Source organism: Simochromis diagramma, unplaced genomic scaffold (assembly GCF_900408965.1).
Source record: "Simochromis diagramma unplaced genomic scaffold, fSimDia1.1 OVJJ01000705.1, whole genome shotgun sequence".
Lineage (NCBI taxonomy): Eukaryota > Metazoa > Chordata > Actinopteri > Cichliformes > Cichlidae > Simochromis > Simochromis diagramma.
The window spans coordinates 3,474,125-3,499,379 of NW_024387448.1; the positions used below are offsets into that span (position 1 = coordinate 3,474,125).

Consider the following 25,255-nt stretch of genomic DNA (forward strand, 5'->3'; position numbering starts at 1 on the left):
TACAGGGAAAACATACGGGGAGGCTAATATAGCTCAAAGACTGTGCATGCTGGAGCCTACAAGGCCTGCACGGAAGCTATGCCAAGTGTGTGGGCATGCGTTTTCCGAAATCTGTTTGCATGCATGAGTGAGAGACTGTTTTTTCGGAGTATATTGGAGAGTGCGTGGGCAAGAGGTGGAAGGAAAGAGCGGAAGAGCGCACTGATAAACTGAAGAGCTGGCAAAAATGGGCAGTGATCGGGGGGAGGGCAGTGGGGGTAGTGACAGCTTGACTTTAACGGGGGCTTGCACGCTCTGTCCCCCAGTGGGCATCCAGGAGTCTCAATAAGCAAGCGCTGGTGCATGAGGGTGTATGTGTGTAAAGCCTGAGTGATGTACTTTTTTCTGTGCATCAGCTCCACAGGGGGAATACCACCTGCTAACTCCTCGTTAACTAGCAGTTGTCACGCTTATGCTAGACGTGTGTTCGTGTGTGTGTTGTTTTGCTGTCTTGGGTGCAGAGAAATATGCATGGATAAGTGTGCCCATTTCAGTATATTGAAATGATCGGCCTTCAGTGGGGAGTTATAGTATATATATATGATCAAATGGAAGGCGCGCTGGAACTCTGATGAATTCATTTAATATTCCACCCTGTAAGGCGATGTTAATGCTTCCAGTAAATACTGCGTGATATCGATCATTGCGCACTTCAGGCAAGGACTTAACTCTAGTCTTGATTCATGCTTTTAGATATGTTATAATACTGGTGGTAGTACAGCAATTTTGTCAAGATAAAATGTTTCAGGGCGCTCATCCATCATGTCTTATGACAACACAACTATCTAGTCTGTTTGCTGACAGTGGCCCATTTTTCAGGACACCATACTTCATTCTGCAGAAACCTCACAGAATGCAATTTTTCAACAGTTTCCATTCCCCTAAAATGCAATCTTTTTAATGCAGCAGAGCCATAGTCACTTATACATTAGAGACTTGAAGAGTGTCAGCTATAACCTCAGCTATGCAATAATGAACGATGACCTTCAGATGCTGTGTGGGCACTACAGGACATCTTGAGAGAATATGACCTGTGCTTTGATTTGATTGGATATGAAATCTGCATAAGCTGACAACCAGCAATCACAGCAGTGCTTTTGGATGGATTTCAGAGAGGACAGCTTTTGATTTCTGTGGGATTGCTTCCAAGGAAACCCGAGCAGTGCAAATCTTGCTGGTGTAGTCAGATTGACTTTGATAAAAGTGCTGGTGAAGGGTGTTGATGAGGGGGTGGGGATGGTATGTGGGGTGCAGGGGTGAGCTGCTATGAAGAAGAGGTGAGTAAATGAGTTAAAAAGAAAGCGAAAATGAGAGTGTGGTGATGAATGATGGAAGGCGGGCGGGGGGAAAGAAGCAGTTGGAGAAAGTATCTGGTTGAAAAAATGTGGCGGGGTGGATCGGGGGGAGTAAATAGTGTGATTGTGTGAATATGTGAGTGCATGTATGTCTTTTATGGGGGAAGGGCTATGTGCAACGGGGTGGCAGAGATGATCAGTGAAAGTGGGTGCGTGTGAGTCAAATGGGCAGGGAAGCGTTATCGATGATAATGAACAGAAGATGAAGGCAATTCATGGCTAGCTGTTCTCTAAATAGGACACTGAAGATGGAGATGTCACCAGTGCTTCTCTTTTGTCCCGTGATGCGGAAAGAACCCAGCAGACATGGACTGGGGGGTAGTATCAGGTTTTCTAAATAAAATTACAATTTTTTTCAGTGTAAAAATTTTTTTTTTTATCACAAAACGCTGCTAACAGATAGAATTCACAGCAAACCAGAGGAGCCTGTGTTTATGACAAAGCCAGAGGCTGATTAAACTGCTAATGGGAGGTGGCAGAAAATGACAGACCAGCAATGATGAGTTAGAGACGGCACGTGGAAACATCGACCTTCTGAACATTCTACTTGATGAGTCATCCAGTCATAGGATAATGATTCAGTCAAACCAACAATAAATGTCTCCAATGGCAAACAGTTGTATATGTTGAAAACATCAACATGATAATGGTAAAAACACATGCTTCATAATGGAGACCACACTAACCAGATGATGTTGTTGAAGTGTATTTTAGTTGCCTATCTAGTGGCTCGCTAAGGTAAACTTTTAAAGCAGGGGACTCGTCTTGTTAGATGGGCGTTGTAGTTTTTATGTCCATGAATCCGCAAGGATCTACTTCATTCTGCTTGGTTCAGAATGACAGAAAATTTAGTCTTTCCAGACGTCAGCTTACAGTCAGGTTGTTGCTATTGCATGGACCATTTGCAATGAACATTGCAACACATTAACTACATGTGTGCCCCAGGCAGCAGACTTCAAGCGAACTTCAATGAAGTATAACAGGAACTCACCTAGTGTCCAAAGCTGCCTGTGTCTGAGTCCCGGATAGAGTTTTCACAAGAGATCAACACAGACCAGCTGTAGTAGGCTACAGGAAATTCACTGGATTTTCTTTGGATTGTTACAAATGAGACAAAAAGAGAGCTTCTTTTTTTCAGAAAGAAGGTCAAACCTTGCATACTTTACATACATTAATCCAATTACTATATGAAGCGAGACCACTGATCATCCAACATTTGGAGGCTGCATTCGGTTTAATATAAGGGGGCAAGGTTTGCTTCCAGTTCTGCTTCAAAGCCTTCGTTTGAGAATCAAAGTTTCCTGGTTCCTGAAGACATTTTGTCCTCTGAAAGAATAACTGTAACTTTTCTTTTCTTTTACATTAGAAAATATTTCTGAGAATCCCTCTAAGAATTTCTCTTGAGAGAATACTGCGGTAAAAATTATTTTCAAATAATAAAACCAAAGAACACCTGGGCTGTTCTTTTCAAAATCCCCTACTCAAAGTTCTCTGCCACTGTCTTAAAATGTAGAAAGTTTTTTACTGAATGATACACTTTCACAGATTCTCCATGAGATTAACTGTGACATTTGTTGGGAACAGGGTGTGATGTCAGTTATTCGAATAAAATAACTGAAGACTCTTGGGTTTCACCATGTTCTCAACCTCCCACTGTTTTCCCCATCAGTTAATCTCCAAGTCTGGGTTACTTTGACATCAATGCACAAATCTCATTTTTTCTTTTTTACTTTTTAGAAATGTTTTTTTAAGACCCTTCATGCCATGCTTTTACAATGAGACACTTGAATTTTTGAGCTTTGATGAAACACATTTATTTCTGGCATTTTATTATGGTACGCAATATAATAAAAATTATTATTATTGTGTTAATAAGTGTAATTTTAACAACATGAAAGAAGCCTACATTATATTTTTCCATTGAATGATGCAGGGTTTGTGGATTCCAGCTTGCATGAAATCACTGCATGTGCGTTTCCTGCTTGTGCATATGATTTGTGGCCACGTGTGTGATAAGAGTCAGTGTAACTGAGACCTTTAAGCGCCACATGACATCTTGTGCAGGGGGATAAAACATGGGCACTGTATCTGGATCAGGTCGATTTGCATTGACTGAGCATCAGCATTAACTTAAAACTCGCCACCTGATCCACACCTTAACACCTGTGACAGTGATTGCTGGGACTTCCAACACTGCAATAAACACACAGGCAAACACAACCACTGTCGGTACGTGTGATCAGTCGGAAGATATTATATTAAGGCTGAATTAGCTGTAAGAATGAGGGAGATTATAATAACACTGAATTGATGGGGGGAAGCTGTTCTGATGGCGTGCGTTTGTGTTTGCGAAGCGCCGAGAGGCTCATCGTTGCTTCGAGAGGATACACCCACTCAGCGGTTTGTGCCGCACTCTCTCCCATCCCCAACCTTCAGCTGCGGCGGGACGATAAATCATGAGGCTAACAGAGCAAATGACTGTGTCTGCAGCGAAAAAAATGGCCTTTCATGAATATATATGGAAAGAGCATGTATTTTGTTTTAGCCAACTAGATATGATATAAGATTGATTGGTTTTATGATACTGCTGGTAGCACACCTGCTGTACGTACACACGTGCAGAGAGACAGACGTTTGACACGCATAAATTGGAGACAATGTGCGTGAAGATGACCGAGAGAGACAGTGTGAGAGACTCGAAGTCACACACTCTTACTTACAGACACACTTGCATTACTGCTCTCTTGCCACCATCATCCATCTTCCATCAGATCAGTGAAAGTGACAAATTGCTTTTTGCTCTGCTGACCGGAGGGTTAGACGGTCGCAGCGGGAGACGATCGAACCAAATAGCTGACTTCTCGAGACTGGTGCAAATCTAAAGCCCCGGTTCCCCTCCCTGTCCTTTGTTTCACTCTGAGTGCTGCGTTGGGGAATTTTTAGTAGTAGATAAAATCTAAATAGTGTTGATCTGTCTGATTTTGAGATATCTATCATTAAGATTACTACCTTTACTCTCACATATAATAAAGGGGGTGCGGGTCACAGCTACAGAAATTTATGGAAATTTTGCTAAAACATTACATGTAGATGTTACAAGGTAAATTGAAATTGTTTCTGCCTAACTGACTTGGTGCACATGCACAGGAAAGTTTTCCACTTCACAGCTTTTGCCTGATGTACAACTGACCACCTATTACTGGGGTCCTGGGTTTCAGCTGAAGTCAGTGGAGGATGCGACAGAAGATGCCTGAAGATTAAAACACGTGCTTACAGCAAGAGTTATCGTAAAAGCTATTGTCCGTTCTTATTGTGTAAAAGGGAAGAAATATGCAAATGTGCTGCAGTTTGATGAAAGGTGTCTACTTTTATCATTATTTGCATATGCAGCACGATATGTAGAGAAATGTTCATAAAGTATGTTGAAATAAAGATGTTATGACCATTAATATCTCAGCATATATTAATTTTCATGAACAATTCTTCCTCATATCATGCTGCATATGCAAATAATGATAAAAGTAGACACCTTTCATAAAACTGCTGCACATTTGTGTATTTTAATTGAGTTAAGCAAGGGAAGTTTTTATAGCTCACTGAATAGCTCAAATAATACACACAGTTTCTCCCAGAAGAACCCTGTTTGTACTTTACAGTATTGTTTGTTTTTTTATACATTTTTAAACATTTTTATTTTTATATCTGTGCAACCGACCAGCATTCTGCCAAAGGGCAAGAGTTTAAAACAAAACTGCACAAGAAATGGGCTATGATGAGCAAGTTAAAATATATACTGCCATTGTTCAGTCATAGTATAAAGTAGATGTTAAATCACACACACAAACACACTATAACATGATCATTATAATAGTATATGACCATAACTATGGACAGCAATGCAGGAAGAAGAACTAGGCGTATGCATGTTTGAAGACAGCGACTTTGGCGATGAGTGTGGGGATTTTAAATCTTTGGACTATGACTAGTGAACCTGATGTATAGGGAGAAGGAGCATAGATATATTGCCTGTGCAGGAGACCAGGTGGAAGGGAAGCAAGGCCAGAGGCTGTTATGCAGCGGTGTAGAAAGGAAGCGAAGTGCAGCAGCGGTAATCCAGAAGAATGTGAATATGTGAATATGTGAATAGTGCGGCGCTGAAGAATGCCAGATAGGATCATTAGTTTCAAGCTAGAAATCAAAGGGTGATGCTGGATGTTGCTGGTGCATATGCCCTACAGGTTGGATGTCAGTTAGAAGAGAACGAGGAATTCTGGAGTAAGTTGGAATGAGGTGGTATCAAGCGTCCCCAGGGGATGAGGGTGGTGATTAGAGTAGACTTCAATGGGGATGTAGGTGAAGGGAACAGGGATGATGAGGAGGTGTTGGTGGAAGAGTAAGAGTAAGAGTAAGAGTTACCAGATGACTGGGAAAGTTCAGCTGAAGTGGTGAAGTAAACTGCCAAGGTGTTTGGACTATCCTCTCAATGGAGAAAAAAAGACAAGGAGATTTGATGGTGGAATAAGGAAGTACGGGAAAATATTCAAAATAAAAAAGTGGCAAGGAAAAAATGGGATAGCAATGGAGATGAAGAAAGTAGACAAGAGCACTGGGGGGATAGGCATACAATAAAGATAGAGGTGGCAAAGGAAAAGGTTTATAATGAGTTTTATGTGAGGCTGGACATTAAGGAAGGCTAAAAGGATTCGTATTGATTGGCTAGGCAGAGAGATGGAGCTGGAAAGCATGTGCTGCAGGTTACGGTGGTTAGGGACAGAGATGTAGAAATGCACTAATGTGTGAAGAGACTATACTGGAAGGAGTACTTTAAAGAGATGATGGATGTGGAAAACGAGAGAGAAATGGAGGACAAACGGAGGAAAGTTAGTGAATCAGGAAGTATGACAGAAGTCAGGGCAGCTATTAAGAGGATGCATACCTGTGAAGGTCTAGGAGAGAGGCCAATGGACTTTTTAACCAGATTAGTTAATGCCATATCAAAGTGGCAGAAGTGTTCTGGTGCTGATTTTCAAGAACAAGTGGAATAAGACTGATGTGTTGCACCTTGGAAGTTAGGGAAAGTTGCTGAAGCCATGTTGAGAGAAGAGGTGCTGATCAGTATGGCTTCATGCTGTGATGTTTTTTTTGAGAGGGTCAGTGGATAAGTATAGAGAATACCAGACAACGTTGATATGATAGAGAACCAAGAAAAGAACTGCATGAGGAAGCCAGGAGAGGAATGACAGTGAGATGGTGCTGAGACGTGTGGTAGGCTTGACAGATGGGTTCAAAGTCAGGGTGGGATTACATCATGAACCTCTACTTGTTTGTGATGGTGATGGACAGGTTGACAGGTAAGGTCAGGAAGGCGTCTCCATCAACTATGACGTTTTCAGACAGCATTATGATCTGTGGTGAGAGTGGGGAGCAGGTGGAAGAGAGCCTGTAACGGTGGAGGCATGCTCTGGACAGAAGAATAAATATCAGTAGAAGTAAGACCAACTCCATGTGTATTAATGAGAGGTAGACAGGTGGAAAACATGTAGTAGTAGAGGTACTGCCAGGCAGAAGGAAAAGAGGAAGGTGACAGTAGTAAAAGATTACAATGCAGAATGTTAGTGTGACAGAAGCAGATGATAGAGATAGGACCAGATAGAGGCAGACTATTCGCTGCGTGGACACTAAAGGGAGCAGCTGAAAGAAGACACATAACACTTCCTATCAATTTATAAAATTTTACCATTAAGGCCTTTTATGTGTAATCTTTTTAGGTCACATGTTGCTTGGGCTAATACGCTAATGTTGCTAAGGCTCCAATCAGGCTGGCTTAGAGAATCTTCCTGCTTAGGAAAAATGTGTATTCCCTGACTGGTTGGCAAATGGATTGTGGAGGTTGCTGGCTGTCTCTAGGTGAAGGTGCGCCACCAAAAACCTATTGATTATTTTGTTTGAAAGCAAATTGTATTTTGCAAGGAAGATACCGACTTGTCTGCAAACACTTGCTAACTAACTAAAACTTGAAAAACTATGTAAAGTGAAAATGGGGACCACTCACCAATTTGAAGCTGCAAACAACAGCTCTCAAAAGGCTAAACTTTAACTTTAACTGTGTTGCACTCTTCATTTTCTTGTAACCACTGCAATTGCAAGGAGGTTTTTGGTGCAGCCATCAACTCTTTGCAACTAATTTCACCCAGTGAAAATACGCAGACTTGTCAATCGTTCAGGGAATATACCTTTTTGCCCTGCAACTGAGGTTGTCAGACAGTCACCAACTAGTCTTTAGGCCTGTGTGTGTTTGGGAGTTTAGCAACTGTTTTCAAAGTAGTTTTTAGTAGTTGCATGATCTTTCTAGTTTCCTGTTTTTGCCACCAGAATACAAATGCAACTGCAATGACATAACCCAAACAGATCCATTCAGTGGAGTCTGTTTAAAGACTTGCAACCATAATCAGCTTTGTTTTACTTCAAAGAGTGACAGCCTTTTTAATCTTTTTAAACTTTTGATGTTGATGACCAAACTGTTTTGTGCTGCTTTCTATGTGCTTCCCTTTTTATTCGTTTCAAGGCTTTCTATTGCAGCCCTAAGCCCAACCTTAACCATAACCTTACATTTCTAGATTCTTTCCAACCCGCTCTCATGCTTCGGAACCCGTAACATATAGACAGGTTGGGCGCCCGAAAGCGTAACATAGCGACGACTTGTCATATAGCATCGGTATGTTACATTTTGGGATGAGAACGTATTTGCTTTACCATGAAGTTTTGACATTACAGACATTTTTTTCTCTGCAAATTTTCTAACAATGAACACTACTTTATTCTTCTGTCAGTTCATTTCTTCATGTTGAAAACATACAGCTACAACTATCATTCCTTTACAATTCTCAGTTTCCTTCGTATTCTTCTCCCCTCTCCTGACACACATTTTCCTTTTCTCCTCCATCCTCTACCTGAAACAGAAGCCCATTTTCCTTTGTGCCAAGCCCTTTATTGACTGTCTCTTATTCTGTCACTCCTTTCATTTCAAATCAATCTTTTCATTATTTGAATCTAAGTTTGGTCTTTTCCCTTGATCCCCTCTTTTCCCTTTATCCAGTTTTGCTCTAAATCTCCTAAATCTCTCAATTGATTTCCCTTTTTGCTTTATCTTCTCTGCTCTCCCCATCACCTCCCACTTCTTCATTCTACATGGTAGCTTTCCCGTCTGTATTGTTTCATTGGTCCCTGAAATGACTTTCACCATGATCAATCAGAGGGTAATCTTCCCAACTGAGAGTCATTCCTTCAAGTTACTTGTACAGCAACATTTTTCCTTCCCTCCATGCTGTTCCCTTCCTCTTCTCTGTAAGCCCTCATTATTTTCATCCCGCTCTTCCTTATCCTTCACCAAGTCTGTGCTCCTTCTCGCCATCATTGCTCTTTTACACTCATCTTTCCTCTCTGACACCAACCCTTCACCTTGTAACACCATCATCATCCTCATCAACTCCCCCTACATTGCCATGACAACAACTCAAACAGTGTTGTCATGGCAGCCCTATCAACTAATTGAGGCAATTTTGACTGAGCAGCAGCTGCCGTAACCATGCTGTCCCGACCCCCTCCTCTGTTTCCTCCCCCCATCTCCATCTTCTTCTACTTCTACCCTGCCCCCACCTCCTTTTGGATTAAAAAAAAGAAAAAGAATTGCACTTTTTTTTTACACAATCAACAAAGCTAATCTTAATATTAATTACAGTTGGACAGTAACTATGAAATGAATAACATATAAAACTACATAAATGTAGCCACCAATCAATCATAGGTCTTATGACAAATGATACACCTCTTCAGATGGTTGAAAATCTTATTTATTTACTGGTACAGACGAAAGTTGCTATCGCAGCACTGGCCACTGGAAAGTAGCTTAAGAAATGATATGTATTTAATCAAGTTTTATTTATATAGCAAGAGCTAATAAAACACTTAGCTCAGTGTGCTTTCTATTGTAAGTTGAAATTCCTACAACAGTAATGAGAGAGAACCACGGCAATCAGACGATCCTCTGTGAGCAGCACCTGGCAACTGCGAGGAGAACGAACTCATTTTAAACAACAAGACACTTCCGGCTGTCATCTGTCAGGTGATGAGATGAAAGAAATAACTAAAAAGAAAACAAAGCAGGTAAAAACACAATGTGGCATTTATAACTACATGGGGAAGGGAAGAGAAGCAGTTCATCATGGGACGTCCCTCAGAAGCCTGAATCTATAGTAGCTTATCTAAAAGATAAACTTTATTAAAGTAATACTGGAAACCCAAGTGTAAAAGCAGAGACGGCATCTGCCTCGTGAACCCAAGCTGGAGGGTGGTTCCACATCTAAAACCACCCTGACACTCTGAGAGCAAAATGCAGTGCTGGGATAATCAGGTAGAGAACCTTATCTACAAGAGTCTGTTAATGAACAGTAAGTGTGACTTTTTGATCTTTTCATTTTTCTGCAGCACAAGTGGGCATTAGTCATGTCTAAATTTGTTCTGTGGCTAGTTAGGTTGCGTATAACGTCATAAAAGTGGGTGATGAGCACCTCTGAGAAATGTTGCTAATAGTGTAGCCTTCTGCTAATTGCAGCTAAAGGCTAATTCAGAAAATAGAATATGAAATATGTGCATGTGCTCATTTTGGGAGAGGCACTTATGACAGTGTCCCTCACTGTCATTATTTTGAAATTCACTTGTTTAGTTTTTAGATTACTTTATACATTTTAGTAATCTGATAACACGTGATACACTAATAACTGACATCTACTAGTAGCCAGTGTTGGGAAGGTTACTTTTAAAATGTATTCCATTACAGAATACAGATTACATGCCCCAAAATGTATTCTGTAACGTATTCCGTTACGTTACTCAATGACAGTAACGTATTCTGAATACTTTGGATTACTTAATATATTATCATGCTTTTTACAACTGCATGAATGTACTATTGCTGTGTGATTTATTACTATTACTGAAGGTCCGCGACTCCGAACTGTAGTAAAGGGACCTCTGACTAATACGGCGGGGTCCCTGTCGGCTCATAGCCAAAAAATAGCTTTACTTTGTTGTGTGGGTCAACTTTTCTTGCGAGAGACAGAGAGAGGCGTTGAAAGACTGCTCCAACGGAACTTATTGTTTTCGGAGGAAAACACGAACACGGTGTACAGTCGAGTCTTAATAGCTTACTTACAACTGGGCTCGTCAGGCACTCTTCTTGGCTGCAGTGGTTATTATTATATTTACATGCTTCCAGCTCCCGTTTTTCCTCAATGACAACTCGTACCTTTCCACTCCCCTTTTTCTCGCTCCTCGCTCACAGACCCATAACGTGTATGGCAGTCCATTCTCCCTGCAACACGGACTACACTGCCCATGATGCTACATTCTTTAGAGCTATGCTTGTAGCATTCTGCCTGTTAGCTTAGCACAACAACAACAACAACAACAACAACAACAACGAAAAGGCGCTCTCTCACCCAGGAAACACACAGTCGCAGAGAGAGAGAGAGAGCGTCGCCCTGTAACCATGGCAACCGTAACGCTGCCGCCTGGAACAACAGAACGTAGCTGTCAAACAAAACCAAACAGTCCTGACCCGCGACAAAATGAAACAGGAAAGTACCGCAGTGTAATCCATTTATTTCAACAAAGTAACTGTATTCTGAATACCACTTTTTAAAATGGTAACTGTAACGGAATACAGTTACTCATATTTTGTATTTTAAATACGTAACGGCGGTACATGTATTCCGTTACTCCCCAACACTGCTAGTAGCACATTAAACTGTGTTGTGTCTGGGTTTCTTAGCTGTTGTGAATTTGAGCTTCATCATTAAAATTTATAATACAATGCTTGAGAATCAGAAACACACAGTTCACTTCTCACTACAAGTGCCAATTAGGTTTGTGTTGTGTTGGTTAGCATAATTATGCTGTGTACTTGACTGTATTCAGAGAGACGTTTGATGAAGCACCACATTTAGGAACTGAGTCGGCATTGGCATGAAACATAGCTAGTGTTTTGGTTTGAGGAGATCATCATGGATCACAGCCTTTTTCTAACCTCACCCACATTTTTAATAGTATATATACATACATTTTCAACCCTGTTCAACAACAAAAAATGGAACTAACAAAAACTATGAAATATGTAATTACACTTGGCAGTAAGGGGAAAAAGTGTAGTTGGAAATGTTATATTCTAAAAAGTAGCTGCCTTTTCATTTTGATACAGCTTCTCACATTCTTGGCATTTTTCCTGCCAGTTTCACAAGATTTTACTGTATGTGCTATAAATAAGATGAAATGAAAGCTAAAGCTCGTATCTACTTTTGTCTTATTTCCATATTTTTCAAATGCAAATGCATAAATTAAAGATGTACAGTTGTAGGGGAACTGGGAAGCCAGACCTGACAGATGTCTCTGGATGTGTTGTGCGTCTTCAAATAATTGCAAACATTTTAAAATTTTTGCATCTCAAGTTTCAGCTGCATCAGCTGCATACACAACTGAGTAACAAACAGGAAACACTTCTATAGGCACTAAAATGATACTAAAAGCTTCTTTCCTTTAAGAATACTGACACTACACATTGGATTCATTTTCAAAACAATCTGAAACCGAAACTTTTTCCTCTTATTATCAACACTTTATCTTTCTCCCCTCTGTCTCCCTCCCCCTGCCTTCTTTCTGAAATTGTTTTGTAGGTTCCCCTTCCTCCGCTCACTCCTTGAAGATGCGCTTGAAGGTTTTCCCCTTGTAGCCACAGGGGACAACAAGCGCTGATGTTACGGGAAAAGGGTGGTGGTGGGTGAGAAGAAAGGGTGAGGTTTGCTCATCCACACAGATGCACATGCAAATTACACTGTGCAGATTTGAGTGTGGACACAGGAACGTACACACAATTCCCTGATGTGCGTTAGTGTGCAATTCAGCGTGATTGCTGAGGGGGCTTGTTGGGCCCTTAGCCCTTGGTAAGAGCTTAGACACTAAGGATGTTTTATATCCCATGGATATTTGTTTATGCAAATGTTAAGATTTATTAAAATAACCCCTCCCCCTCCTTCACATCCCAATCTGTGACAGCTTTTAGTGCTTGTATTAAATACTGACCAGTCTTGTGTAAACAGAATGAGTGTGAAGTAGTGCGTTGCTGGGAAAATATACTGTATATTCATATTTTCTATATTCAAATGAGAACTTCTTTTCAGGGTAAATTTATTGTTGCTTTGTAACATGACTGGAATTTTTCTTGTTAAATTATGAGACCCCTTCAAAGTAGAAAAACAATAAAACCTTTTCACTGAATTTGATGGAGTGAAAAGAAAAATGTTGTGTTGTGCTGTTTTAAAATTCTGTTTCTTGATTAGATTCCCATCTTAGCCAGGCAGATGATTTATATGATCTATTCATGTGAGAGTGTACATGCACCATCATATGGTGCAACCGCAACCAATGTGAAAGAACTCGGCAACAGTGCATGTTGAGTTTGTTTGTCAAACTGGAGCCTCTAAAAAGAAAAAAAAAAGGCCGGGGTGGAAGTAAACGGAGCCACGCATGTTTGTCATCTTGTTTGCACATAAACCCATTCTTAATTAATGTATGCCTGTGCATATATTGCGTGTGGGGAATTGACATTGCATACATTTGTACATTTTTCTGGGCATGCAGCAAAACAAAAAGGAGGAAAAAACGAGCAGTGCTCAGATTTGTGATCAAATGTGTGCCATACTTCTCTTGCATGCAAAGTCAAGTAACTCTCCAGGCCAATTACTAGAAGTGACTATCGTGCGTGTTGGAAAGGATACCCATGCCAGTGTGTGGTAAACATTCGGGCACGCAACACAAATGGCTGAGTGCCACAGGGTAGATTTAAAAAGCTCAGGGAGGAGGTGTCACATCAACAAGAAGTGCTGTCAATGAAGCGGGCTTTGGCAAAATGATCAAAAAACGCTCACGGTGAAAAGGGAAAACTTGCGTGCCGGGGTGCACATTGAAATTCTAATGCTATTTAGACACAGCTGACATATTTAAATGTGAACTTATCATCTTCTTCTTTGTACAATATAGATTTCCCTTAAACGAAACTAAGCAGGAGTCTTTTGAATATATGAGACTAATGCCGCTGGAGTTGGAATCGGGAGTGATGTATGTGTGAGCACGGCGTGACGGGCGGGTGGTGTTTGAGAGTCAAAGGAGAGCAGTGGTGGAGGGGTTGTGCACGGGAGCGCTCTTGCTCACCCGTCGGCTTATCTGCTTTCTACAGAGGAATTTCTTTTTACAACACTCTGTCCACGCATGATCGTACTTATCTCTTCGGCCACTTAGCTGGAAGGTACCCTATCACACACAGAGCGCGGCACAGAAGAAGCAGCAGAGCAGCTGCCTGTGACTCTCTCTGCCTTATGCTAGGATGGTCTGAACACCACCTGATAGGGTTAAGGAAGTCCCAATGTGATATAAAGACTTACTGACTGATGGGCTGAAGCAGGAAAAAAAAGACATCTGCATGCTGCTTTATTCAGCATCCAGCAGCAGTGACATCCAACTTCTTTTTACTGGGCTCTAAGAACTCATAAAAGAAGCTGGAAAGAACTGTTCATACACCGCACATGGTGTTCTTCTTTCTGCTGGGAGAGAGCTGCAAAAAGCCTTCATGTCTTTATAGGGAAAGGTGTAAAATATTATATTGTTTTTGACAACAAACATTTTAGGTATACTTTATGATGCAGTTACCTACAGGGCCTCAATGTTGAAAGTTAATGTTGAATGTAACCTGTTGGACATCCATTCATCCAGGTTCTGTGAAACACATCTTCTAAGAAGTGTCGAGGTGGCATTCAGATGCCTGAACGATCTCACCTAGCTATTTTCCATGCTGAAGAGTAGCAGCTCTAGCCTGAGTCCCTCCTGAGTGACAAAGCCCTTCACCCAGTCTACAAGCCTGAGGCCAGACACTCTGTAGAGGAAACCCATTTTCACTATTTGTGTATGTGATGTTATTCTTTCAGTTAGTACTCTCAGCCTGTGGCTGTAGGTAAAGGTGTGAATGCAGATGGACTGGTAAATAAATGGATTCGCTTACACGCTCAGTTCTCTCTTTACCACAGTGTTCGTATCATTGCTGGTGCTGCACCAGCCTGTCAGTCAGTCTCCTGCTCCACTTTTGCCTAACACTTGTGAACAATATCCCGAGATACTTGATCTCCTCCACTTGGGACAGCAACTCCTCCCTGACCCAGAATGTGCACTCCACCCTTTTCTGGTTCAGTATCATGGCTTCACATTTCCAACAATATTTACAAATGCTTCCTCTGTCCTCTAGTGCCATTTATCCATCTGAAACAGTTTAGTGTGAGTTGTCCAGTTTTAGAAGTCTAAAAAGTCTAAAGCCTAAAAAACAAATAAACAAAAATATTGAAAAGTGGCAAGTAATGTGACCCAAACCGCCCTTCAAGCCACTGGCGTGCACAGATAGAGACGAGGTGGTGCTGAAGCACTTGCCCTTTTGCCCTCAGTCCAAAAAAGTGCCCTTTTGAAAGACGTGATTTTTTTTTTTTTTTTTTTTTAAAAGCTGCGCGATTTAAAAAGGTGTGAAAATAATGGCTTGATTTGTGCCCCTTCTTCAAAGACACCCGAACCCTGTCGCTTTTTCACTGTCACCGTGTCACGTGAACACGCTTGCAGTTCATTTGTTGTGAGGCGTGTAGCAGCGGCATGACATAGGACTACTTGGAGTAGGCATAGTAGGCTAACTATAGCAACTGGGAGCCACGGCGGACAACACGGCAGCTCTTTCCCTTCCCAACCAGTCGGGTAACCCATGAATCGAGTGAAATTATTCTGTTTGCCCTCTAAGACCAACCTGCAATTGTTTTGTTGTGAAGTAGCCTGTCAGAAACTGCACATGACAAACTTTGCCAGCTTGCCCCCTCCATCCATCCATATGGATAAAAAAAAAAAAAAAAAAAAAAAAAAACACGACACATTTAAAATGTAACCTAAACCATTTAGGCAACCCCACTCTCCATCAATTCCGACCTTTTTGCATACACTATTGAAAATATCACGTTATGCTATAGGCTACATGCTGTTAGGCAGAGGGCTCTTTTGAGCCCATTTTTCGTTACAAATTTTAGGATGATCTCACGGAAATCTGTGAATAAATACAAAGTTTTCAAACTGAAGTCAGTGACGGGAAGACATCACACTTTTTAGAGATGGAACTGCAGAAAAACCTAAAACCTTGACATGATTATGAATAATAGAATTATGGACGTTTCTCCGTTTCTGTGGATTAGCCTTTCCATAACTAACGTCAACTACTGTCCTACTTTGGTAAGATTGAAATTAATGTCTTTGACTGTCTTTAGTAGGTGTCTCTGTAGCCGCTACTGGTGGACCTAAATCTTCACCACCACGTCTTTATACATACAAGCGCAAAGGGGAGTGAGCGGGTCAGCGCTCAGGGCACAGAAGCTAAGCTGGCCTCAAACACACCATTTATTTTCAGGATAAAACACAGTCAGAACCCCAAATACAAGCCAAAATCCCCGTATACAATAAAAGTAGTGTTGCAACCCGCTAAAAACCCTGCCGGCAGAAATAACTATACACCATTAAAACAAGGCTAAAACATGTTTTCCACATACTAAAACCACTCTCCCACAGTCCCATAATCCCACAGTCCAGCCACACATGGGCGAATGGTCCTTATATGAAAGAGACAGGAGAGGAACTTCTCTTCCGGTATGGTAAAACTCGTCAGCAACAGACCAGGGAGGAGGCTCCTATCGCAGACCTGTCTCCTCCTGACAGCGCGTCGCCGCACAGTCCCGCCCCACTCCACACCTGAACACGGCCTCCCTCGTCTCACCGTCAGATGCAGGCAGAGGGGCATCCCTGCCCTGTCGTGCATTGCAGCCATCGCCACCCACTGTTGCCGTTCCTGCCGTTAGGACTGGATCGCCGAACAACTCGCGGCGCCCCACAGTCAGGCAGCAGTTCGTTCCACACACGTGCGGGGTTGCACGCGTTCCTTTTTCGCCTCCTCACCCTTCGTGCGTCACTCCTCTCTCCTTTTGTCTCTGCGCTCACCATCCCCTTTAACAGGTCAACCTGGCGGCTGATAGGCCACCTTAGGGAACGCCCCCACCTCACAGGTGCCTACAATTATCTGTTTAGTCCACAGTGGGTTAAAGGAACATGGTACAACATTAACACAAATATAAATATGAGGATAAAACCATGCAGTATAAATATCAATAAACAAACATGCAATATAAATATCCCAATAAAATCATGCAAATAAAATCAACACTATGTACCAATACACAGATTGATAAAACATAAAAACACAAATTTCCGCTGTGTGACATCTCCTGTGAGAAAGTTAGAACACCGTCCAACTGTCTAAAGATGCAGTCTTTAGCCTAACTGGTTGTTACTGACTCAGCGATGCTCGCAGACATTTACGCACTGTGTTGTGACCTGATTGTGACAGAACAGTGACGTTGTTATTGGTAGTTTGAAGGGTACGGTGTTGGGGGTGGTGCATGTTAAAAGTTTTGAGAAGCACTGGTTAGACATGTTAATTTTTTTTGGTGTAACATATTGGCAACATTAACACATTAATTTGCTAAAGGAAAAATAGGCAGTTCCCAATTGCCTGTGAAAACGACCATTCTGCCCTGTTCTTGTAATGACCACAGTCAGTCTTATTCGTTCTCATACATTTTGGTCTATTTATTTACTAATTTCAGCAAGCATAATGCCTAGGAAAGAGAGGCTGAGAAAGGAGAAAATAAAAGTCAAATTGCATTTAACCTGTGCGATTTTTTTATTATACAAAGAAAAGGTTTTCCACATATGCAAAAAGTGCCCTTTCCCCCCCCTGGAGCACTTGCCCCCCAAAATGTCTGTGCACGCCACTGCTTCAAGCTATGTCTGTTTGAATGCACATTAATAATTCTATTAATGTCCTATTGTTTCTAACTAAATAATTAGCACATGTCAGTGGAAATCAAATTTCAATTTGCCGCTGACTTAATGAATGTATAGCTAAAATGCTGAATTGTATGCCTGTCGTTTCTAAAAACACACCCAGTACTGTTAACACAGTGTATAGCATATACACAAAATGTACTTATGTAGAAACAGTTGCACACAAGCAGCCAAACATTCACAGTGGAACTCCTAGTCATGAATAAGTAATGGGTGTGATAATGCAGATGGATGAGACCTTTGGAGCTCATGCAAAAGGGCCAGGGTCAGGAGGACTGTTATTTGATATTCAGCCATGGCATTTTCTCTGCTGCGCCACACACACACACACACACACACACACACACACACACACACACACACACACACACACACACACGCACACACACACACACACACACACGCACACACACACACGCGCGCGCACACACGCACACACACAAAGAAGAGTGGCCATCTGCTGAATGATTAATGCTTCGGTCTCTACCTAGAGTGGAAAGTGTGTGCCTTAAAACAGGGGGAGTGGTTGACATTATTAAACCACCTGCAAATATTCTCTCCCTGCAGAGCATGTCTTTGGTGCCTTCTATTAGAGGTGATTGAGCCTATGCTTCACTCATAAATGAATTCCTGTACTTATATATTAACTGGCCATTTTGTTAGGCGCACCTGTTCAACTGCTCGTTTATGCAAATGTCTAATCAGGCAGTAACATAACAGTACGTTAATGCATAGTAGCATGCAGCACAACTTGCTGACATTCAAACCAATCCAGGACAAAGATGATTTTAGTGACTCTGAACATGGTTGCTGGTACCAGATAGGCTTATTTGAGTTTTTCAGAAACCGCTAATTTGCTGGGAGTTTCCTTCACAAATGTCTCTAGGATTACCGAGAATGGTACGAAAAAACCTAATATTGAGCAGCAGTTCTCTTTGTGATGTCAGAGTTCAGAGGAGACTGGCTGGACTGATTCGAGCTAATAGGAGCTGCTTGTTACAATCAAGCAATGGAGAAGAGCATCTCTGCAGCTTAGTACAAACACTATTCATTATTCAAATGCACAGCCTACTTGACTGTTGCTAACCATGTCCATTCCTTTAGGATCACAGTGTACCCGTCCTGTATTTGCCCCACTCAAAATGGCTATGGATAGGTTCCTATCTTCATACTCACATGTGTGGATTATATTTTATATAACTCACTGTAGTTGTCCTAGTTTAAATTTATGTGAACAGAGAAGTGTGATGAAAATGACATCCGTGACTTCACCTCCATTAATGAAGTCAGTGAACTAGACCGTTCCTCTGGTGCCTTTTGAAGTATTATTCTAGCATTATCTGTCTATTATTATGGTTTAATAATAATAATAATCAAAGCGCTTTACAATTCCACTATTCATTCACTCTCACATTCACACACTGGTGGAGGCAAGCTACAGTTGTAGCCACAGCTGCCCTGGGGCAGACTGACAGAAGCGAGGCTGCCATATCGCGCCATCGACCCCTCTGGCCAACACCAGTAGGCGGTAGGTGAAGTGTCTTGCCCAAGGACACAATGGCCGAGACTGTCCGAGCCGGGGCTCAAACCGGCAACCTTCTAATTACAAGACGAACTGCCAACTCTTGAGCCACGATCATTTGCAGCCTAGTACAAACTGTCCAAGTAGCTTAGGCTTCAGTGAGGTGGTTGAAGTTCATGTTATGTAGCTCTTATCAGCTAGTTTATGGAGCTTAGTAACCAAGACTGCTAGCCTTAGCTTATTTCTAGCAAATACACTAACCCCCCCCCCAAAACAAACCAACAACAACATAGCATCCACCAAAACACTAATGTTGCTGTATAATCATACTTAAAGTTTCTATCTTTAATATGAAACCTGTGGTTGATATGTGATGCTGATGTTCTCCCTTGAACACCTCACAAAGTTATGATAAAACTCCCGTGTCTCCCTGAGGGGTGACGTACCTACTGGTCACATGGCCTGCATTTGGGGTTGGAAACTATGGACTCTCAAACAAATGGAGCTCTTGTTCTTATCATCAAGTATGGCTCTCCACATGAAAGACGCCTTAATTTGAACGTGAAACTAATTTTGCAGTCTGCACAAGTTTGAAATGGTCAATTTGCAAACAAACATATGCAACTAACTTCCCATAATAATGTGTTCTGGTATGTAAAAATGCCACTATTTGAATATGTGGTTGGTTTGACAACTCAATGGAATCGTTGCTGGTGTAATCCCATTTGCAAGATGATCTCTGAAAGCAGCTTTCACAAGTTTTCTCTCCCCTTTCCAATGACATCATGACACCAAGAAAAAGGATAAAGAGACTGTAAATGAAGCGTTCCGCATTTCCACATTTTACTCACCTTAATCTGCCATGCAGTGTCTGTGTGTGTGTGTGTGTGTGTGTGTGTGTGTGTGTGTGTGTGTGTGAGAGAAAGAGATACAAAAATTTCAGCTGTGCAAATACAGTATGAGCTGGCTTTGATGTGTCCAGACAAATGTTCAGCTGTTCCTTGATGCTCTCAGCGCCTCTCTGTCATAACACCTGAAACAACAAATGACCACACCAGCAGCTGCCCTGTGGCTTACCCCCTCTGGTATCTGTAATAGGACATGTGCCTGCGTTCACACACACACCTGCCAGTTGGGTCACTGATACAAAATCAGCAAAGGACCTCACAAACGCATGCAGATTAAACACTCATCAAGTGACAGTAGGCAGACTGAAAACATCCACTGAGTGTGGCGTGTAACAGGAGAAGAATATATAGCAAACGATGGAGACGGACCTTAGGTTAAACAATAACTGTTGTATTATAAGCAACGTTGAATTATTCAGGATTTAAGATGTTTGCCTTTCTGGTGCTTGAGTTGATTCATTTGATTGGTCTAACAGATTTAGCAACATTTAAGTGTATCTCACATAGCTGTGTGTGTATCTGTGTGAGTGTGTGCATGTGTGGTTTGGGAGTGCTGTGTTTACAGCAGAAGAATAGTAACCCTAAATGGCTCCTTGATACGAGCACACGCTCACACTGTTACCCAATCTGCCTCTCTGCCTCACTATATATAGGCCTACCCTATCAGGTTGCCTGAGCCAGTTAAAAATAGCTTTGCCCCATGCTTCCACACCATGTGTCTCTTTTTCCTTTCCCCCCTCACTCTCACGGACAAAAACACACTTCATCCAACCCCTCACAAACTGTTCACATCTCCTCCCTCCTCGTGTCTGATCTTCAGGTGTGAGGAGAGGGGAGCAAAAGTGTTGAGTCATTTTCGCACATGGTGTCAAGACAGTCAGGTCCAGGCACAGTCCAAAGCTGCCCACTCTCACGTGTACTTAACAACAGGAGATTCTCGGTACTCTCATTCCTGGAAACACTCAGTTTACTTTGGTTGAGAGTTGGTGCATGAAGGATGTCAGGTCAAATTAACACTCATTGGCAGGTTAAAGACTGTTTAATGTCTGATCTCAAACATGCAGACGTACAGCTCCCCTGGGTAATGTCTCGAAATGTTTTGGATAGTGCAAAAGGAGGAATGAAGTATGCTTTTCTCCACATGGAAGCAAATTAGTTCTTTTTTAAACTGTGGTTAGAAACTAGAATTGTCTCTGTGACGCTTTCTCTTGGCCTTATTAAGCCAAGCAGTATTACACAATAATCTGTAATTGAAGCCATTATAATAAGTACAGATGGAATGTTACAAAAATACATTTTATGCTTATGTTATACATATTCATAAAATATAAAATAATATAATATACATACTGTGTTGTTATATGATCGCTGCATCTTTCCTGGAAAGACACAACACATAGCAGTGATGCAGACTGCAGCACTGGTGTCTTTGTTAGTAATGTAATCTGTAAACACTGTACATTGATTAGCATGAACACAAAGCGTCCATTAAGGTGTAACTTTATCTAGCTTGGCCATAATGCTTATGAATTACCAATATAGGCATACGTCATTTTTTCCTTCTTATATGTCTGACAGTCAATTTATTATGAAGTCTTTCTTTCCTGCATTGCAGTAAAAGCATCTGTTGTTCTGTACTTACTTGGCTTTGTTCAACAGGATCATCAGTTGAAAAGACTAAAGACACCTTTGTCAGGTTAAAAAGAGAAAGGAAGAAAGGTAAAAAGCTGTTGTCTCTGGTCATTAAAAAGATCGGCCTTTATTCTAAAATTTACTTGAAAGTGAAAATAAAAATAAAGTTTTCTCCCTCAACACCTTCACCTAACAATAGCCAGCCAGCACATTTAAATGCATTTAAACCCTTTGCGGTGTAAGTACTGATCGTTGTGCTGCCGTCCCACCCTAGCATAGAAGTGCAATAAGTCTGGACTATCCAGAGGTTTGAAGTATAAAAGCAGGAATGATCAGCTGATGTACGTCAAGAAACAACTCCACTGACTTTACTCAAAGTTATCTGCAAAACACCTCATTTTCTGTCTTGATGCATGCTTACTCATGCAGGTAATGCTGTTCTGATTCTGTGGATGTAGCGTTTTCAGAGATGCTATGTCCAGAACCTCATCAACTTTCTGGCATCTCATTTTCTGTTATTTACTGACTTTCCTAGCACATAGGCATTAGCACTGAGCTGATCTCTTGTGTGCAGTATCGTGCCTCTAAACTGCTGAACACACTCTGCAGACTGTGCCCTCACAGCTTCTCTTGTCAGATAACAGCACATCTTCTTTGGTCGTTTAAGTGTCGCAGTGGATAATGAAATGAAATGGTGCTGGGGTTTTAAAAAGAGTCACACCTTAAAAATCTTATGGTTCAACTCTGCTAAGATGTTATTGTCAACATAATGATTCATTGGTGTAGAAAATATAATCCATTGCATTACAAGATTGTTGTGCATGGATGCTTCACATGCTTTGGATTTCTTCGTGACAACGGGGAATGCAGGTTTGTTTTACAGATGATGCAGTTATGACGCATTTGTGTCGAAACAAAAACCGAGAGGACGTTTGTTCCCATGACACATTCCTATATTTGATAATAGAGCCTTAAAGCAGTGTTCTAAAATTAGCATGTTGTTGACTAATATATGAAACTGGGTTAAGATGTATGAATATGGATTGAAAAATATTCCACTGGAGTTGTTGAGTACATGTTACATTCAAGCAGCACAAACTCATGTAAACACAACACTTAAAAATAACACATGGTGCATGTTGATTTAAATCTATAAATGCTCTAGATCTAGAAGCATTTGACACACACCTGACATTACATAGCAGCTATGCAAACACTTTAAGAGATTCAGTATGCTGATGGAACATTTATTAGCCACTGTAGAAAGTTTCAGGCATGAAATATGTCCCATAACTTTAAGAAACTGGTAATCAGTGGCATTGATTAGGCCTCGTTCTCAAACACTTGTGGTTAAGCACATTGACTCTTAGTAAAACTAAATGTGGCACATAAGTAAAACTGCCATAAAATTGGTCACCAGCAGGGGGTTTCCCAGGATTTTCTTTCTGCTGCAGTTACAGTCATTGCATCTTAAAACACTTCTCTTTTGCAGAGGAAAAACAATTTGATGGTTGACATCCCACTAAACATTGGATGGACATGCAGATCATGTCTATATTGGGTCCTTCGGTCAGTGACCAATTCTGGACCTCTATACGACGTCTGTACTTGGTCCTCAATTTGGGCATCCAACCATGTACAGCCTGGACGTCAATATGTCTTTTTATTTACAAATATCAACATTGTTTTGTAAGATGTCACTCCAACATCACTTAGTGCAGTGGGATATTTTCATTTATTTTAGATGAAATAAATAAAAAAGGTAATAAAAGGTAAAACGTGATTTTTCTTTTCCCGAGTTGTAAATAAGTGTGGGCAAACGCTAGACAAAGTGCTCAGGTACAGAAAAAATTCGGAGTGAATTAGGCTTTAACTAAGCAAGTGCTCAGCTAGACTCGAAAAGCACTATTAATGTACCAGTCCATTTAGCATAACAAAAGTGTGTTTTATCTGTCACATTTTCTGTATGGTGGTGGTGATGCATGATCACCAGGATGTTTGTACTTCTTGTGAAATCTACTACTTTGTTACTGTTGTTAGGCCTCAGTCACATAGGCCAGGAAACCAGTTGGCAACCTCTGTGAGTCATAGCTAGAAAATTTCAAACTGCAGCTTGCTAAACAGCCTTGCTAGCATAACTTAGCTCTCTTACAATCTCATACAAATGGTAACTTCTGAGTCCTAAACCTAAGGCTAAACCTAATAGTTAACTGAGTGGCTATGTCCTTCTTTCATATACAGTCGATTATAAAGGGTTTTTTAAAGAAAAGGTTCAGTAGCATAAATAATTCTGAGCAATTCCTTTAAGGCTAACACACTGATGTTTAGCTTGAATTAGGTGCTTGAAATAACATACAGCTTATTGTCAGTAGCTACACACCTCTGCTGACTGGAAGGAAAAGATATGGTCTTATCAAAATTGCTCCAGTCTTCACAGCTGCCTGTTTCTTCCCCATCCAAAAGACTTAAGATGAGACTAAGCCTTCACCTGCAGCCTAATGGACTACAGACCTTGACATGTGAGATGGATATGAGATATTAATAGTGTTTTGTTGCTTTACCTGTCAGCAGTTACGTTTTGACTCATCAGTTAATGTAATAAATGGCTTGGCAGTTTTTTTTTCTTTTTGCCCATCTTTGAATGTAGCTCTAGAAACTTTCACACAACTCACGTGAAAACTCTTTGCTCTAAGAGTATCGCTGATATTTATTAGAACTTCTTGTGCATTTCCACTGATTTTAATTTTGCAGCATGAAATCTTAATAGGACAACAGGAAGCAGGCAAATGGTAACAATTCTGTAGTGCGCTACAAGTCAGAGCACACACTGATGTGCTTAAAATACAGAGAATGCAGAAGTGCTATATTCAAATGAAGAACTCGGTAACCCCATTACATCACTTGTTTGTTCAACTTGAAGAGGGGAAGTGGCGCAAAAGGCGCGAGTTGTGTTTGCTATGAAATTCATCCTGTTATCCATCTTAGACAAACACACCGTGGAAGCTGAGCAGCTGTGTTTTTTATGAATGAGGTTAATGGTTGCTCGTGCTGTCATTGTCTTTGTGTGTCCACAGGAAAAACGGTCAATTGCGGACACATCCTGTGTGGAAGCTGGAGGGAAACCTGACAGCATTAAAGTCACCAACAACTTGTTGACTCAGTAGGAAGGAAGACATGCTGATAACTGAATGTGTGTTTGCTTGAGTGTGGACACCTGTGTGTCTGTGTGGGTGCACTCCCACCTGTTCATGTGTGCACCCACGCAGAGATATTGACGAACATGTAAACATGTATGTTTGCATATTCTTACAGGGAGTGCAGAATTATTAGGCAAGTTGTATTTTTGAGGAATAATTTTATTATTGAACAACAACCATGTTCTCAATGAACCCAAAAAACTCATTAATATCAAAGCTGAATGTTTTTGGAAGTAGTTTTTAGTTTGTTTTTAGTTTTAGCTATTTTAGGGGGGATATCTGTGTGTGCAGGTGACTATTACTGTGCATAATTATTAGGCAACTTAACAAAAAACAAATATATACCAATTTCAATTATTTATTTTTACCAGTGAACAATATCATGAAGTGGTTCGAACTTTGCCGCGAGCTATGACAGCGATATAAACCCCTCAGACCCCATTCAAAATGTGGGCGTTTGAGGGAGAGTTGCGGTTAGGGAGAGTTAGAGACAGTTTGGAAAAAAAAGAAATCGCCTACGACCTGCCACAGTGGAGAAACTGTTGTTTTTAAATAAAAACCAATGATGTGTCCCCTAAA

General features: G+C 41.1%; 1 long non-coding RNA gene across 1 annotated transcript in view; it reads left to right on the top strand.

Moving 5' to 3' along the window:
- The window catches only part of LOC120722750, a 58,786-nt gene extending 33,936 nt beyond the window's left edge, over positions 1 to 24,850 (top strand). Inside the window, exon 3 of the long non-coding RNA XR_005693580.1 lies at positions 24,554 to 24,850. This is a non-coding gene — a long non-coding RNA (uncharacterized LOC120722750). The remainder of the gene's footprint in view (positions 1 to 24,553) is intronic.
- The last annotated feature ends 405 nt before the right edge of the window (positions 24,851 to 25,255 follow it).